We start from the raw sequence: 18,234 nt of genomic DNA on the forward strand, positions 1-18,234 counted from the left end.
TAGGTCTTTAGTTTTCATTTTACTACTCATCTTTTAAAAATTAGATGAACATGAACTTGAAATATGCAATACAATAAAAAGTATACTGGTGAAGAAAAAATCTGGTTGAGTAAGGTTTACCAATCTTCAAAACTGCATTACTATAACTTAAGGAATTGACTAAATTACTTTAAGTACAGTATTTAATGATTCTGTGTGAGAAAAACAAATGTGCCCAAGCAGATGTCTAAGCTTTAATGAATGAAAATGTTAACAAAATGAGAGATAAGAGTGAGAACATATTACTGACTCTAATTTGACATCCTTAGCAGAATCAATTACTTTCTGCCTTCTTTCCAGTTTGCTTATTACTCTCAAGGCATTGTCCTAAGTTGACTATAAAAAATGACAATCCTGATAGTTTGAGGAGTAGGAGGTATGTTCAGTGTTAATCACACACAAAAATGTTTGATTCTGGTTCAGCTACACTTCAATAAGTGGGAATGAATGAACATGGCCATGAATGTGGAATTGATAACTCTTCCTGTGAAGGAAAACACTGTAATTCACAAGGTAAAAACAAATCTGGTACTTTTTCATTAGAGCAGGTGTACATTTGTAAGAATATTAAACACTGGCTTATGCAATATTAAAGCAGTACTAAAAATAAGCACTGAGCTGAAAACCCTGAAATTCAAATTATAGGTGGGTTAAATTGATCCATTTTAGAATAGAATAGATCAGAAACTTAGCACTGAAACCTTAAAAATAAATGATGGAATCCAAAGTCTGCTCAAAGAATGCAAGGTGCAGTAAGGTTAAACCCTTAGCCTGTGGTTACTTAGCTCCTTACCAACACAATGAAAATTAGAGCCTTAATCTTTCCACTTCTAAGTCTTTGACCTTTACTGTAGATAAAACTTTAATTTTAATTTTGTTTAAAGAAGAATTGTCTTATTATGGAAGCAGTGGACTGTGTCCTTTATTCCCAGGATTGTTTGTTTCAGAAATAACACACATTGTTATACTCCATTTGTTCACACTCTTAACAGGCCAAGTCCAACCTCCAGTGACTTTAGCATCTCCCTGCTTCAATAAATGGTTATGTAACAGGTCATGCAACTTGGCGGCAGCCATATATAGTTTCCCAACAATGAATAGCAAACCAATCACTGAAGATTAGACACAGTCCAGAGAAATCACTTTTAGTTCTTTCTGATGTTCTTAGAGACAGGGAGATTTTGTTTGCAAACCTAATTCCTAAGTATGCTCCTTCAAATTGCCCCTACAAAGGTACAAAAGGGAGAAAAGTACTGTATGTCCCTGTTTACTCTAAATTCTTGGTAAATTGATTTTGGCTGTATTTCTCTATACAATAAGTTCACATTTTTTGGAAAGAAAATAAGCAGTCAAGTTCTAAATCAATCTGAGGAAAACAGAGCATTTTTGTAGATTTTAATGTATCACCTACCATTTGCTAAGTTAAACACAAAAAAACTTTAAAATATTAAAAAGATGGAATCCTAGAAAGCATGGCAAAAAAAAAATTATCTCAGAAGTACATTAACAATTTTGATGAGAAATGGTAGATAATTTTGTAAAGGTTAAATACCATGGAAATATGTATCATCAATCTCATTTTTTGAATGAGATACTTTTATCTTTTATTTTCCTCTCAAGAAACCACACACAATATAATATTGATATGAAAAGTCATCATTCTCAGCAACACACATTTATGGCTTGTCCAACACAGATTATGAGGTCTGACTCTGATCCGGAAATTTCAAACAGGCTTCTAGAACCACAGGCCCAGAATCCTCGGCCCAGGTATTTTAGATTCTTGTTTTGAAACAGCTGTTAAGATTGCTGCCTTTATTCTAATACTCCACATTCCGACTTGCTGTGAGCCCAAGATGATCTAGACTGTCCCCTAGTTAGACTGCAACCCATAGTAGAATAATTATATTCATTCACAAAGAATTCCACTTTGATAAATATTTTCAGTTTTTTTGATGAGGAAACCAAGGATGAGAGAGGTTAAATGATTTTGCTGAGATCATAGCCAGTAAATGGCAGAATCAGAACTCAAATTCAGGGGTTCTAGCTCCAAGTTACCAAAAGCTTTTCACCTTAAAAGGCACCAGGTGAACTATGGCTAAGGGGCTTGTCTATCTACACAGTGACTGATTGCGTCCTGCCCATTGCCTCCTAACCTCCTCTTGAATGCTGGCCAGCACTTCAGGACATGACCTAACACATTACATTTCTCTCTTCCTAACTCTGGCCTTCAATTGATTCCTGATTCCTTCCACCTTTCTGGTGTCCTTGGGAGAGAATTTAGTCAACTTTTCAGGGTATACTTCACACTTCAACTACATATGCAAATAAACATAAAACTGTAAAATTCAAATATGGACAAAGTTTCAAGTCTTAATTAAAATTGTCATAATAGTGCTCTACTAGAAAGAAAAACAGGATGACAGTTTGCTTACACATCTTAGCATCTGCAGAAATCATGTTTCTCCAGGAGAGTACTGTTATTTTACCAGAGTAATAATCCATGAGTTTTTTTCAAGGACACATATTTTGACTTACTGGTGCTTGTAATTAATCCTATGACAGCATATGGCTGGGGGGATGTCACACACAGGTGAAATATCAATTAAATAAATTTGCGTAAGAACCACCCATAATAGACCCTCCAAACCACACATGTGCACACACAGCACACACACACATACACACACACAAACACATAGAGATATGACAGAAAAGGAACAGCTTTCATTGTTATAAATACTTTAAATGCTTTTGATCAGAGTTGACAAATATAATTTGAAAATTTCAAGTTTTTCATATAAAAAAATCTCATATTTTTAGGAGAAGGCACATTTTCTCATATCCATTTGTCTTTAACTTTCATGGGAAGGCAGATTTCTCTCATACTTCCTCCCAACTACATCCTTCTCTACATCAAACCACTCCTCCTTTTCTGTACTGAGAGAATGGTATCCCTCCTCCTCCTCTGCAGCATTCCTATCACATAGTTCCCTGCTTTCCTTTTCTTCTCTACTTTATTCTCTTTATTTGTACTCTTTAAGCCCCAGTACTCCCCAAATTTCTTTTTTCACAAGCTGCTTATATTTATGTCTGCTTTCTAAATGCTATCCATACATGTACAAATATTCATACCTTCACTCCCCAAATACATATGCAGCACTTAAGTGGTATTGTTATTAGCACTGTAGATTAAAAATTAAAAGACACTTACAACCTGGTGGGGGAGAAAGGAAACCACATAAGCAATTCTATTTCAGTAGGATCAGAAGTAAAAAATATTCCTAAGTGAGATGAGACAGGGGATCAAGTTAGCATCTCTCCTGGGGTAAGTTAAAGAACTTCCTGCTGGGGAGGAGATACTTGAACTATAATTTGAAAGTTAAATATAACTTGCTAGACAGATGAGAAAGGCAAAGGGCATTCATGATTGTGGGGGCAAAGGTCCCGAGTGGTCTTTTCACTAAGTAATCGTTACAGTTGTACCTCTAATTCATTATTATCTACTGCGTCTTGAAATACCTGAGATCTGGAATCCCTTTTAACAATCTTACTTGAATCGTACTTTCAAAGTTCACAATAAAACCACTAGCCTCTTATCAGGGCAAATTCTGTCCGAAATGTTGGTAGCAAGGACCCCAAATACAGGTGGAAAAAAGGGGAACCAATGCTGTGTTCCCTGCCCCCCCTTAAATCTTGGAAAACAGGGAGAAAGTATGGCAAACAGAGGAACAACTATGACTATATGCTCTTCTAGTTCTTTTCTTAGCTCTTTAATCTTTTTTCCCTTTGTCTTTAACTCTTTTTTCTGCCCCTCAAAAATGGTTTCTTCCAAGAATTCATCTCTGATGCAGAAGTTCTACAGCCTTCTCCGGAGATCTCCTTAACTCTCTGAGGATCTCCTTAACTCTTCACATGGATAAGTCCCAGGGTGGTATCTCTAATCTCCGTAACTTTCATGAGTTGCAAATCTTAATTTCCAATAGCTTTCTGGACGCTTTTCACCTAGAAATCCTACTAGCATCTTAGTGTTTACCACACTTTGGGGTTTTCTGGTGTGTCAACTTGGCTAGGCTACAGTTGCCAGTTAATCTGGCTTTTCCATCAAACGCAAATTTGGGTGTTGTTGTGAAGGTATTTTGTAGCTGTGAATACAGTCTAGAATCACTTGATTTTAAGTAAGGGAGATTATTTCAGATAATTTGAGTGCACCTGGTTCAATCAGTGGAAAGCCCTTAAGAGCAAAGTTGAGGCTTCCCTGATAGAGAAAATCTACCTGCAGACTGCAGCTTCAGCCAGTGCCTGAGAGCTCTAGTGTACCCTTCTCTCATGACCTGCCCTAGAGATTTCAGACTTGCCTAGCCACTTCTCACAGTCATATAAGGCAGTTTCTTGTAACACATCTTTTAATATACATCTCCTACAGATTCTGCTTTACTGATTAGAATCTGACTGAGATATACAGACCCAAACTGGCCTCCTACGAATTTCCCATTTCTGGTAAAGGCACTGCTGTCCTCTCACTATCAAAACATGACTGTTAATCTTAACTGCCTTATCTCCTCTACCTATTCCTCCCTTCTTATTTCAATTGGCCTTCCCATATTGAGATTCTTATCATTTCAATTGGCTTTGTACAACCATAATAGCTTAATTTGCATAGAGATGGCATATTGATCTCTTGTTCAAATTTTACTGGTTCTCCCCTAGTCGAGCATAACATTTACTGTGCTCCTATACTAGGTTCACACCACCTTTGCCATATTTACCTCTTCCTACTCCCTGACAGCAAACCTCTGCTCCAACCAACCTAGTTACATACTGTTTCCTCTGCATGAGCTGACACGTTCTGCCTCCAAGCCTTTCCTTATCCCATTTACTTGGGATGTCCTTTCCTGTGTTTCCCCTACCAATCCTTTAAGATTGCCTCAAAACATCTCCCCCAACAACCAAGTGTGGCCACCCTAAGCTGTAGTGATACTGCTCTCTAAACTCCTATATTATTTCCCTGTAAATAAATAATCGACCATGAACTACTCTATGAAAACAGATTAATGCAATAAACTTTAAATAAAATCTTTCCCTTTTATCTAACTTGTCATCTGAATGTATATGCTTCTAAATCTCTCCCCTCAACACACTCCTGCCAGAGTGCTTTGTGAAGACTGGTGCTTACCACATCTTCACTGAGTGAGCTGGTGACTGAATTTTACTAACTAAAACTTATAACATTAACTGTGTATGTATCTTCAAAGAAGCCCAAAGTGGAGGCCGAGGAGGGCAGATCACTAGGTCAGGAGATTGAGACCATACTGGCTAACATGGTGAAACCCTGTCTCTACTAAACATACCAAAAAAAATTATCTGGACGTGGTGGTGGGTGCCTGCAGTCCCAGCTACTTGGGAGGCTGAGGCAGGAGAATGGTGTGAACTCAGAAGGTGGAGCTTGCAGTGAGCCGAGATAGCGCCACTGTACTCCAGCCTGGGCAACAGAGCAAGACTCCGTCTCAAAAAAAAAAATTAGACAACACTGATTCTGTACTGTTAGTCTTACACCAAGTTTATACCAAGGTAGAAAAATAATTTATTGCTGTCTATAAATATTATAACAAGCACAGATAAGAAATAAGAGGACATTTTACTTAGTTAGTTAAGCACGATGATGGCATAAAACCAAACAGATGTTACAATTCCTTTCAAGACGAATGAAACTAAATTGGAATTATGGGAGGGAAAAATATAAATTACAAATGTATTAAAGCCATCCTAAGCATATTTATACCATTATTCCATGGATAAGCCCTGCTTCTGAAGGTAATTATTAAATAAAACTGAAATTAGGAATTAATTTAATACAAGTATTACTCAGAATATAAAACAAAAATATATAAATAAAACACAAGCAACATGTAGAAGACTCTTCTTGGATAATCTATAAAGCCCTTCATTTGCAAAAGTATTCTCCATCATATTTTGATTGACAGTTATTTTAGAAAGAAGCAAGAAAGTAAGTTACTGATAAATATGGATATTATTGCACAGATTATATGTTTAGTCTTTGGAGAACAGCACTGTTTTTGAATATATATGTATGTAAGACTGTCCTTTTCAAACTCTAGTGGTGACAACTGTACACTTTCAATTTCAGCCAGGCTGTTTGTGACATCAGAATATCAGTGAATAAGAAAATGATTCTAGAAATAAATTATCAGGTTATACTTCTACCCACACATTTTCTGAAAGCACAAAATAAATCCATTTTTGAAATTTTATCAAATTATTAACACATATGTTTTCTTTGGATCTAAAAGCTGACAATTCCCTGATCCTTGCCTGAACATAACAAAGTAAAAGGCAACATTTTGGAAGCCTAAATAGAAAAATGTGACTGATAATTTCAAAATGCAAAGTAAATATACTTCTGAATTTCCAAGAGAAATGCTCATATATTTGCACTGAATTGTACCTAAAAGGGCTATATTATATACAGTTTAGTTGACAAATTTTAAATAAAAATAAAGTTACTTTAAAGAAAAATTTAACTTTATGATACCATTAAGATTAATGTTTTGGTAGTAATGAGTTTAAGGACTGCTCAACTTCAAATTCAGCTTTAAAATCCTGTAAGTCTAGCTTTAAAGTTAATCGTATTTGGATATTACAATGCTATAAATAAATCTGCTGTTGCAACATCATTTTTTAATTATTTCATCCGCTGCATAGTAATTTTTATGTTTTTTCATTTTCACTTAATTATTTGCAATCTGAAGTATAATACTACCTTTGAAAACTGTTAAACAACACTGATAGCTTCAGACAAATACAGAAATTTGGCTTTTGAGACTAGGTTTTATGAAAAGTGATAAATTAACAAACTCCCCTTATAACTTAGTAAATACATACATGGAACATAGACTTACCTTGTTTATCTTGAAAAAATTAAGCATCAGCATTAAATTGTTCTCTGGGGAAAACTGAACGCCAAAGAAGCTTTGTCCTGGTTTAAATAACTTGTGCGGTCTCTGGCTGGAATATCTGTCTGAGCTGTCTGTGAACTGTCTTCTCTGTCTCTCTCTCATTCTCTCTCCTCCTCCCTCACCCTCCCGACTCCCTCTCTTTCTCATGCATATACATAATATAATTAAATTACTTCTGTCAACAGTGCTGTTTTTCTATAGCTTATTGTAAGACCATAAAGTGTAACATCACTAAGCAAATTTGTCATCTTCTAAATTTGAAAACTGCTAAAGGGCCATAATTTGAAAACTGCCACAGTCACAACATTTTAAACAAACTATGTAACAAAGACATTTAAATCAAATGAAATGAAAATATGTTGCTCACTTTATTAAATACAATATAGCTTCTCCAATTAGGTAAGAAATCTCAGAGAAATAAAACTCAGGGCTAATACACGATTTCCAGGATAGGTTTGTTTAAAAGGTTTTTACACAATTAAGGGGAAGGTTCCATATCGATCTCTTGTGTTGTACTCACTTGGCACTTGTAATACACATTTAATACACTTAAGCTGTCAAAATTATCTCTTGCAATATGTACTTATTAAACACTGATAGGTTTCAGCTGGTTTTCCTGTGTTTCAGGTCCCGCCCTCCTGCCAGGAGAAAAACACTAGAACGCTGGAAATGGAAAAGCTTAGAAAAAAAAGGTTCCAACTTTCGTTGAGCACTTTTTACATACTATGCCTTATGCTTAGAGGTTTACACACATTTCCATTAACCCTCATCATAATTCTCTGGTATTGGTATTGCTATGTTTTTTGAACCTCAGTTCAGAGAGTTAAGAAGTAGTAAGCAGCAAAGTTACCACCACAAGCAAAAACAAAACCCCCCAAAACACAAGCAAATTCTAAGGCCTGTCTTCTCCAAACGTGTGTATGCTCTTTAAGCTCTTTTTATATCATCATGTTCACGGAGGGAATATGGAAACAACAGGATCATTGTACCACAAGAGCATATTTCTGTGTGGCTCCTCCTCACCTCCATAATGGCACTAAGGAATTAAAAACATTAGAGTCTAGAGTGTTCTGTTTTTCCTCTTTTTCCCTCCAGGGCTGTGTCAACAGCATGAAGGGTAAAAGTCAGCAAGAGTGATCATTTTTCATGGTTAACCAGGATAATCCTGGTTTATGCCTGTTTTAGCATATTACTAATGGTGTCCCTCTTTTACTCACAAAGATATTCCAGTTTGGATGCTAAATTATATAGTCAATAGACATATAAGTGGTAGAGCAATACAAGTTAAATTAAACCTGCCTCAAAACTGCAAGTGATATTTTGGAATTTTGACAGGACTGTTACTAAAATTGAAATGGCAAGGGATGAAGTCTATGTAACTCAAAAGTTTAGCTTACTGGTACCTTGGTAAACAACATATCTGCCTCTCAGAACTTGGAGTATTTATCTGGGTTTAAAGAAGGCTGCCATATTCATGTGGAATGCCATGGTAGGGTGCCCTGAACAAAGGTGGAATATAAACAGTGCTAAAATCCTGCCAGAAGACCCCAGCAGAGAAGAGAAGGCACAGAGAAAGGAGGTGAAAGAATGGCCTCCTCAAGCACATACTGCAAATCTGAACAAATTAGAAATAGAAATAACCTCATAGAACTTGTGTTTGGGCACAGAGCACTTTTGTGCCTTAGAGCCCCTCACTGGCTGGGCACCTCTGTGCGAAGACCAAACCACATAATTAGGTGGAGACCTTGGGTAGAAGGCGACAGGAGCAGATGCTGTTGGTTTCCTGGCTATGCCCCCTTGACATTCACTGTTCTGTATGCAAGGATGCTGTCTTACTGGGAGCACCTCCAACCCTCTGCTGAGGGTTTCTTCCAATTGTGTAGTCAGCTGTGAACATAAGGAAAGCAGGCCTGAAGAAGTCAAAGACTCTGTAAGCAGTCCCATCGCCAAGGACAAGTGAGAGATGTTGGATAAATCCTACAGTTTCCTCACGCTCAGAGGAAACACTTCTCATAGTCTCCCATAAAACCCCAATTGCCTACAGCAGAAATCTGAAAATTAACCACCACATTTTGACTTCCTTTCCCTGTCTCATTTCCCTACAATCAATACTCGTGCTTCCCTGGGATCACCTCTCAAATAAACTACTTGCACTCAAATCTTTGTTTCAGGGTCTGTTTTCAGGGGAGCATGACCAACACAGTTGCCAAAGAGAAGCTTACTCTACTTTGTAAGGCTGGAGGGCTATGTGGTTTAGCCAATATTTGAAAAAGAGAATTTTTCATTAATTAGTCAATTGATTAGTATTTTATAAAGATTAGAATGACATAACTTTTATTTGCCATAGATTATAAACGACTCACATTACACAGGTAGCATGTGGGGACTGCACACAGAGTACAGTCTCCTTCAGATACTCATGCTCTATGGAATAATTTTTATATGGCTATCCATCTTGACTACTTTTAAAGGTGTAATTAGATCTTGATCAACAGAGAAATGTATCCCAGTGATACATTTCCTCATTATAAAGTATCAGACGGGGCAGTAAGCTTTTACAAAAAAGTGTAAAAACCTGGATAAAGATACGCAAAAACTACAAAGAAAACAAGTGATAATGTCACTGGCAATATTACAGCAGAAAAACAGACAAGCCAGAATATAATTATTTTAATAGAAGTAGAAGAGAGGGCTTGACCTATTGCCAAGCATGAAAAGGCAAAAGGAAAGGCCCAGATTGGAGGAGTGGATGCCAGGCGACGCATCTCTAGACACCTCATGTTCCATGGAATCTGGTGAGGAAGGCACGGTTCCTCTAGGATCAGTAGGATCAGTAGTCTTGGAATGTTTAAGCCCACAGGAACGGGAAGCTGTGTGGGATGAAGTTGCCCTGCCTCCCCCACACTACCACCAAGTACTAAATCAAATAGTCTTTAAAATCAATTAAAGAAAGCCTGGTGTGATTTGAGAAGGAGCTTTCTAATACCCCAATTATGCCCTTTACCAGTTGGTTGACGCCTGAAATGCCCATATTTAGGGAAACTGTTTTCATTATACAATTTGAAATAAAATGCAAACCCCTGGTTAAAGAAACAGGCCAAATGAATCTCAGCACACAAACAGCCAATGAGGTACGCTTTCGATCTTTTTTGCATGTCTTCAGTAGTGCTTAATAAATAATATTTTCAAAAAAAGAGTCCTTGTCAATGAAAACGCGTGCATATCGGAATCCTTTTTAGAAGCTAATTAACTTGTCTTTATATTTCAGCTCCAAATATTTCTCTTCATCCTCATTTTCTTACATCCACTCTTGCCATTTCCTCTTGCCCCAGCTCCATTCTCCAAAGCAAACAGGAAAAACTTTAAATCTGCGAACCAAATTATGCATCATCTTTGCTCAAAACCCTTCAACAGCATTCTACTGCACTTTAGATGAAACCAAAATTGTAAACATGGTCACAAAGTCTTATTGGAGTTGGCCCTAACTTGCTCTTAAGAATGTTTTTGCGCCACTTTTTCTCTTTCTCCCTTAACTCTACTGTTTTGACATTTTTTTACTTCCTTAAAATTAGTTTCACCTTTTCCATCACAGGTCATTATCTATAATATTCCTTTTGTATGTGGTCCTCTTCTTTCCCCTGCACTATTCCCTTCTGCCTTGCTCACCCTTCCTCATCCCTCAGGTCCTGGAGTAGCAGACTTCATTGCCACCAGTCTAGGTTAAGTCCCCATGTAGGACACTCACAGGGCCCTATACCCCTTCATAACATTTAACGGACTTGAGATGACCATCCTGTTTCTGTCTTCTTGTTACATTATAAGATCCATGAGGGTAAGGACCGTGTCTGTCCTGCTTATTACTGTATTCTCTAAGCCCAGCATAGTGCCTGGCATGTACCAGATTTTTAATAAATATATTTTGAATGAATGAATGAGGGGGGACTTGATCCAAGGTCTTCTGGCCCCAAATGTCATATTCTTTGTGCTGCATCTCCCAGAACACATGGAATTGAACAACTGAACTAATAGAGAAAATGACATAAAAAAATGAATAAAGATGAAGAGATGGTTAGAAATCAAACTTTGAAGACAAAATGTTGACAAGAGTTCTACCTATTTATTTTTAATTTAGTCAAAAAATATAGAAGTGCTGAATGAAGCATTTTATCATAATCTACTATGTGGGTATATTAAACAATTGGGGATAAAATTAGTTGGGATTAAGTGAGATGCAGTTTGCTTTCTTTAAAGTTTGTATTTTGTTGTCTTCCCCCCTCATTATACATAAGTATAAATTTTAGTGTCTAATTATGTATTATTTTGTTTCTTCATTTTCTTAAAGAGGGCTTTCCACAAAATTCAGACCCTATAAAACCTAAATCTGTCTCTGGTAAGCAAAATAATGCTCCTCCATATCCTGATGTCCACACTTGGAGCAAGGGAACGACGGAGCCAGTCCACTAATAAATATGTTAATACTCATTTTAAAATTTCTTTATGTTTTCTCCTTAAAGAAAACTTAAGTGGTTGATTAGAAAACTTGTACTACTTCATCCTAAATTAAATTGGTAAGAAAACAGTATGTTTAGTTTCTACTATTCAGAAACTGCGACCTAGGGAAAGATTGGTATGAAAACAAAAATCCCTTTCCCTTTCTCAGTATATATAGTACAACTCTTTGTTACATTTAAACTATATCCATGGGTATCAGTCTGCTTTGGAATCCTCTGCTAGAATTAAAGATGGAAATAAAACCATTAATTTGGGCCAAAAATTACAATACAATACAATACAATTAGTGGTCCTCCAAAGATGTTCATGTCCTAATGTTTACAACCTATGAACATGGTATGCTATGTTATATGGCAATGGGAACTTGTGTTGGCAGATGGAATTAAGCTTGCCAAACAGTTAAAGTTATCCTGGATTATCTGAGTGAAGGCAATATAATCACAAGAGTCTTTATAAAAGGAAGTGGGAGGCAGAAATGATGTGAGAAAGACTTCCTTAGCCACTGCTGGCTTTGATGATAGAAAAAAGAAGTCAAGGAATGTGGACAGCCACTAGAGGTTAGGAAGGCAAGAAAATAAGTTCTTTCTTACAGCCTCCAGAAGTAATAGTTTTGTGTAAAAGCAATTGTGGTATTTATCATTACTCTTAATTAATTAAGGGTGATATTGCAAAAAACGCAATTACTTTTGCACCAAGCTCATAACACAGCCTTGACTGTGTTATTGATATACTTTGAAAATAGTTGAAATACTTGAAAATACTTTGACCCATTTTAGACTTCTGACCTCTGAAATAAGATATAAAATTTGTGATTTTTGTTAATTTATTATAGCAGCAATAAGAAAGTAATACCAGCCGGGTACAGTTGCTCATATCTGTAATCCCAGCACTTTGGGAGGCCGAGGTGGGTGGATCACTTGAGGTCAGGAGTTTGAGACCAGACCGGCCAACATGGTGAAACCCTGTCTCCACTAAAAATACAAAAAATAGCAAGGCATGGTGACACGTGCCTGTAATCCCAGCTACTTGGGAGGCTGAGGCAGGAGTATTGCTTGAACTGGAGATGGAGCTTGCAGTGAGCTGAGTTGTGCCACTGCACTCCAGCCTGGGCAACAGAGTGAGACTGTGTCTCAAAAAAAATAAATAAATAAAAAATAAAAAAAATAAAAGAAAGTAATACCCAGTTACTACAGAAGATTACTCAAAAAGTTATCACTTTACAAAAAGGAGCCTCCCTAAAGTTCTCCAATATTTATAAAAAGATCTCATGATCCAAATTCTGAGAATAATATGGTTTCCAAATAGCTTTAAAAAAAAAAACCTGCCACTTAAACAGGATTTCTAAGGCTAGAAAACATATCCACTGTACCCATTATTATGTTCCCACCTAGAGTTGTTTGTAATTAGAATACATTTAGTCAAATATTTATTAAGTATTAAAGAACTATGCACAAGTAAAACGCTGTCTTTATTCCTATCTTATTTAGATAGCTCGACTGTCTCCATGGTTTTTTATATATATATAGTAAAAATATCTACAGTATACATATATATAGCATAGAATATATTAAATATATAAATATAGTATGCATATACACACATATACATGTAGATATATATTTTCCTTTTATTAAGACTCAGTGCAAATCTAGATTTAAATCCAAACGCTAGCACTGATACAACTTTTGGTAAGTTGTTTAAGTTTCTTTTTAAGTAAAGTGGAAATTGCTCAGTTTGCTGGGAGGAATGGAAATGATAGATTTATCCACTGAATAACAGTGTACTGTAGACCCTTTGGCATTTTCTCACAAATAAGGATTCCGAGTAATAACATTTCCATATATGTTTGAAAACAGATGCTAACAGGCAGACTACTGTACAAAAAGACACAGTGCTCTGGTCAGAAGGTATGTGATAAATAGAGCAGATTAATCTTATGAAAATAGAAACTTGTAATTAGCATTAACTATGATTATTCACAGGGTGTTTATAGTCTATTACTGGATGCAAATCAAAATACTACAAAAGCTAGATGCTACTTCCTGCTTTTCAAGGTATGGTGAGGACAGGATGAAATGTAGGAGTCACTCAGTGTGTTAGCAGAAACTAGTCTCTGCTTGGCAGTTTGAGATGGCTATAAAATTTGAATTTGGAGGGTGAACAAAACTCTGACTTGTAAATTTTTCTATTTTAGTCCAGTCACCCCAATTAAGGCAAACAGACCTACCTGATAATTTTTATACAACTTGTGTTAGAAATCTATGAAAACTATTGCGTAATAAGTCTCTATCTTAAGGTCTCTGTAGTTAAAAGAGTACACGATGCTGTCAGAAAGTTGGGTAAAACAAGTATTTTATATATTGGGTCGTTTTCATGATTTTGGACAATAATTCTTTAGATATCTGTTCATGGGAAGAAAGCAATTTAAAACATAATAACGTATTTTGAAACTCAACCTTGGGATGCACTTTGTGATTTATGTGTTGTGTTATTTCTCTCACATGACCCTTGAAGGGAAATTGTCAACTGGAAAGGAACCTTTGCTATTTTACACATCAGTTAAAAGAAATGCACATCAAAATATAGTAGTCAATTAATTTTCTGGTACTAGGGAGGTTTCGATGACTCTATGGGTGCTGTATGTTAATTTAATGAGCTTTGCTATTTATATTATAGTGTGAAATGGTCAATATTAAGGCAGGTCATTGAAGATGTGCCTAACTGGCTTTGTGATATTTGGAAAGGTCAGTCTCTGGATAAAACAAAACAAAACAAAATGAAAGCAAATTGCTTGCAGGGAAACAGCCTGTTGCATTGCAAGAGTGATTCTATCTTGAAGTGAAGCCACCATAATAACCGATGTTTGACCCCCACATTTAAAGGTGTTCTCAGTAACATCTTTAAACAATGCCCGCAGCATAGATAATCATGAAGATGTTTATCTAATCTCCCCAGTGGTCATTTGGTAAGAAAGTCTGAAGATGTGATCAGCACATTAAAAGTTTGCTATATGAAGAATTCTTTCCAGAGGTTGGTGCAAGGATCCACCGTCTTGCAGCCACCTGAGATATCACTTCTGTTTGTAAGTTGCTAGTTAATAATTCTTTCTGATAAACTGTATTTATTAGCCTCTTTGTTTGGCCTTTCAGCTCTGTTGGCCTTTGGGGGTGGGTTTGCATATACTTGCTCACCACAGAACACTGCTTTCTAATGATGTAAGTTAAAAGTGACGATGAAGCCTAGAGAACGCAATAAATGGGAGATTAAAGAATGACCCTTAGGTGGCCTCTTTGAGGTTTAAGATGTCTCATCTGATCTGATATTCATGGCTAAGGCTCTGTTATGCCCCAAGAGCAGTCAGTGTATTATGGGAAGACCTACCTACCTGTGGACTTAGGTAGCACCTAGGTAGTTAGCTGGAGCCTGATGGTTGAGATCACTGCACCACTAAACTTCCCACATCTATTCTTTCCCTCTTTCTCTCCTGTAACAATGCAAAAGGTGTCTTTCCTCTTGCTGGATGTGATCCCTCCTGCCTTCAATGAATAGACCAGGTGCTATTAGATTAGATTCTCTCATCTTTTTATCTTAAAATCTTCCTTTCAATAGAATATAAGTATTTCAAAACCCATGCTCTTCCTTGACAAACTTAACTCCTCTCTTTCTTTGTTCATATCTCAGGAACAATTTTTAAACAAATGTCTTATTTCTCTGTCCCCATGTAATCTCTGGTAAGTGTACTATTTTGCAAACACAAATTCTCTTGAATTTATCAAAGCAGTCTTTGCTAACCAGTAATTCTGGAATCTCAGCAGCCACTTCAAAATATTTGTTCCAGTTCTCATTGAAATGAGAACTTTACTTTGTATTAGAAAAATAGTCAGTAAAAAAAAAAAAAAGAGAAAAGTACTCAGTGAAAAAGAGAAAAATACTCACTGAAATGTTTCAGAAATAATGATCCTCAAAACAGAATTGTAAAGATTTCTCTAACACTTTCATTATTTACCTTGAGTCTTGGTCATAGTCTTTAATTGTATTTTGTTGGATTATATTTTACAATACCTATGCTTCTAATCTATCAGCACCTTTTTTTTCTTTCTGTTCTTTGCTCACTTCTATGAGCAGCAAAAGGGAAAAAACAATTTCATATAATTATATAAATCCAGTAATTGTTTTGGGACTCTGCTGTGCTGTACAGACAAGGTGGTGATACTGTTGAAAACGAACTGCTTCCTAACAGGGACCATTGATTGTGTTTGAAATCAATGTATAATGTGTGAAAGTTACAATTGCATAAAAGTGAAATGTAAAGATGTTGAGCATCACTCCAAAACTGCTATTTTCTGATGTCTCAATCTCTATGAATAACCAGACCCAATATATTTTCATAGTTAGAAAAAATTAAAAAGTTAGGTGATACTTTTAGCATTGTTAATTACCAATAATGCAAATTTCAGAAAATTTCAGAAAAGTGGAATTATGACTGAGATATGGTTATGAGCAAGTTTGGTTCCAAGCTTACAGAAGTGCTAAATGTTGAATACCACATACATGTAAAAACCAAAGAAGGATTTGAAGTCACTGTTGTGAAAAACAAGTTACAGAACCATAGACTGTAGAGCTTGGAAGTATTAGAGACCCTGTAGAATCCAATCTTATGATCCTGCTGCAAAGAAAACTGGCTGAAAAGGTGAAAAGAAAATTGTCAAAGTCATACAGCTAGCCTCTGGCAGAGAGGCACGTGAAATCCAGGTCTGTTGACCCTCAGTATGGTACATATTCTAATACAAGTAAACACACATACACAACAATCCCCTAAGTCTATTGGTTATACCTTAGAATATTCTACCCATAAAATACTCCTATCCCAGCATGAGAGACTGGTGCAGTTCATGTATGTGCACCACTCAGCAGCAGAACTGATCCTTCATCTAAGTGAAGAGGGGTGACTGCAGGATGCCCTTGGGCTGCTATGAGAACATTTCAGCCCAAAGTGCTGGTCCCACTCACCCTCCAACTGAACCTAGTTGAGGATTAAACATCAAAGCAACCCCAAACCTGGAAGGTTAAAGGGAATTCTTTTCTCTAGAGGCTCCATGGAAAATAATCTTTATTCTTTGGCCCACGGGCTAAACTGAACTCAATACAAATTACTGAATAGTTCAGACAAATTTTGGTGCTAGGTAAAAAGAAGTTTGATATCTGTGGTATTCAGCTGTGTTTTATCCTACAGTCATAGATCCTACAGTTTCAAAAAAAATCTTTGCTGTTCACCCACAGGTATGTATGCCTGGCTTTAAAATTCTGAATTATGTTCATAGGAGGAATTAAGCAGTGCTTCAGAAGATATTTGAAGCTCAAAGATAAATGTAGAATTTAGAGAAGAATGCTCTTTTATACTGAAATATTTTGGAAAAATTTTATAGTAAACATTAGTATATGATAAACAGAAGGCTAAAGTCTCATTTTATTATTATTATTATTATTACTATTTTTGAGACAGAGTTTTGCTCTTGTCGCCCAGGCTGGAGTGTAGTGGTGCGATCTTGGCTCACTGCAACCTCTGCCTCTGGGGTTCAAGTGATTCTCCTGCCTCAGCCTCCTGAGTAGCTGGGATTACAGGTGCCTGCCACCATATCTGGCTAATTTTTTGTATTTTTAGTAGAGATAGGGTTTCATCATGTTAGCCAGACTGGTCTTGAACTCCTGACTCAGGTGATCCACCTGCCTTGGACTCCCAAAGTGCAGGTATTACAGGCGTGCGAGCCACTGTGCCAGGCCACGTCTCATGATTTTTTAGATAAAATTGAAGACTTAAAAGAATATTCCTCTTTTAGCTGCTGTTTGAGGCTATGCTCTGTCTTTCTGGAGATATACACTACTTTCCTTTGCCATTAGAGGCCTTCAAGTGGAAGAGTTTAAGAAACGCAGAACATTTTTTTTTTTTTTAAACTTACCTTGGCAGTACATTTCCAAATTCCAAAAAGCAAGCCATAGAGTTTCAAGTCTTCTTGAAGCTTAGTGATTTGAAGTTAAAGTAATTTTTAGTTCATACATTCCAAAGATAGGAAATAATTATGTTCTGAAGATACCATTAAGGTCAGTTGTCAGCATAAAGTGGACATAATTTAGAGATTGTTATGTCAACTGACTGGATATATGATGTTAACTTATGTTTGGGGTATCACAGGAAAGCTTAATATATTAGACTGGAATCACCTTCCAGATTATGTGGAAGAATTATGTCAATGATGATATACAATATTCTTTGTACTTTTTGAGGTATCTAAGCCAAATAAGTATCTAGAATGCAACAACAGAATCTTTGGAGAATCAACAGTGGGAGTCATTATGTGTAATCACAGAAATATCAAAAGTGTGTTTTATCAGCAAATCTGATATTATGCTCATTATGATTTTTTTGTTATTGTTGGGGGAGGAAGGAAGGATGGTTATAAATGATGGGTATAGAATTAGACATGTCAGAAGACTTCTCAGAGAGCTCAATGATTCATTTAACCAAGCAATAAACCACTGGGAAACTAGATGGGAGACACGTATGTTTATTAAAATATCATGCAGAATAGGAGATGGAAATATCCAACATCTCAAAGTGGCAGTCTCTAACCTGATAACATAACTGCTGCACAATTTTTCAGTGTAAAAAATCAACTGCTTGTTATAAAGGTGTTTTCACCCATCTTCA

The 18,234-nt window shown here is 36.4% G+C and overlaps 1 protein-coding gene across 6 annotated transcripts in view; it reads right to left on the reverse strand.

Annotated features, from left to right (window-relative positions):
- Positions 1 to 18,234, reverse strand: part of RIMS1 (regulating synaptic membrane exocytosis 1) — a 502,863-nt gene that overhangs the window by 28,596 nt on the left and 456,033 nt on the right. Inside the window, exon 1 of one of the 6 annotated variants that reach the window (XM_011957030.1) lies at positions 6,960 to 7,096. The exons of the other annotated variants lie outside the window; for them this stretch is intronic. The gene's annotated coding sequence lies outside the window, so the exon portion shown is untranslated. Of the gene's footprint in view, positions 1 to 6,959; positions 7,097 to 18,234 lie in introns of those variants that run through there. 6 annotated transcript variants of the gene reach the window in all.

Source organism: Colobus angolensis, unplaced genomic scaffold (genome assembly GCF_000951035.1).
Source record: "Colobus angolensis palliatus isolate OR3802 unplaced genomic scaffold, Cang.pa_1.0 Scaffold431, whole genome shotgun sequence".
Classification (NCBI taxonomy): Eukaryota; Metazoa; Chordata; class Mammalia; order Primates; family Cercopithecidae; genus Colobus; species Colobus angolensis.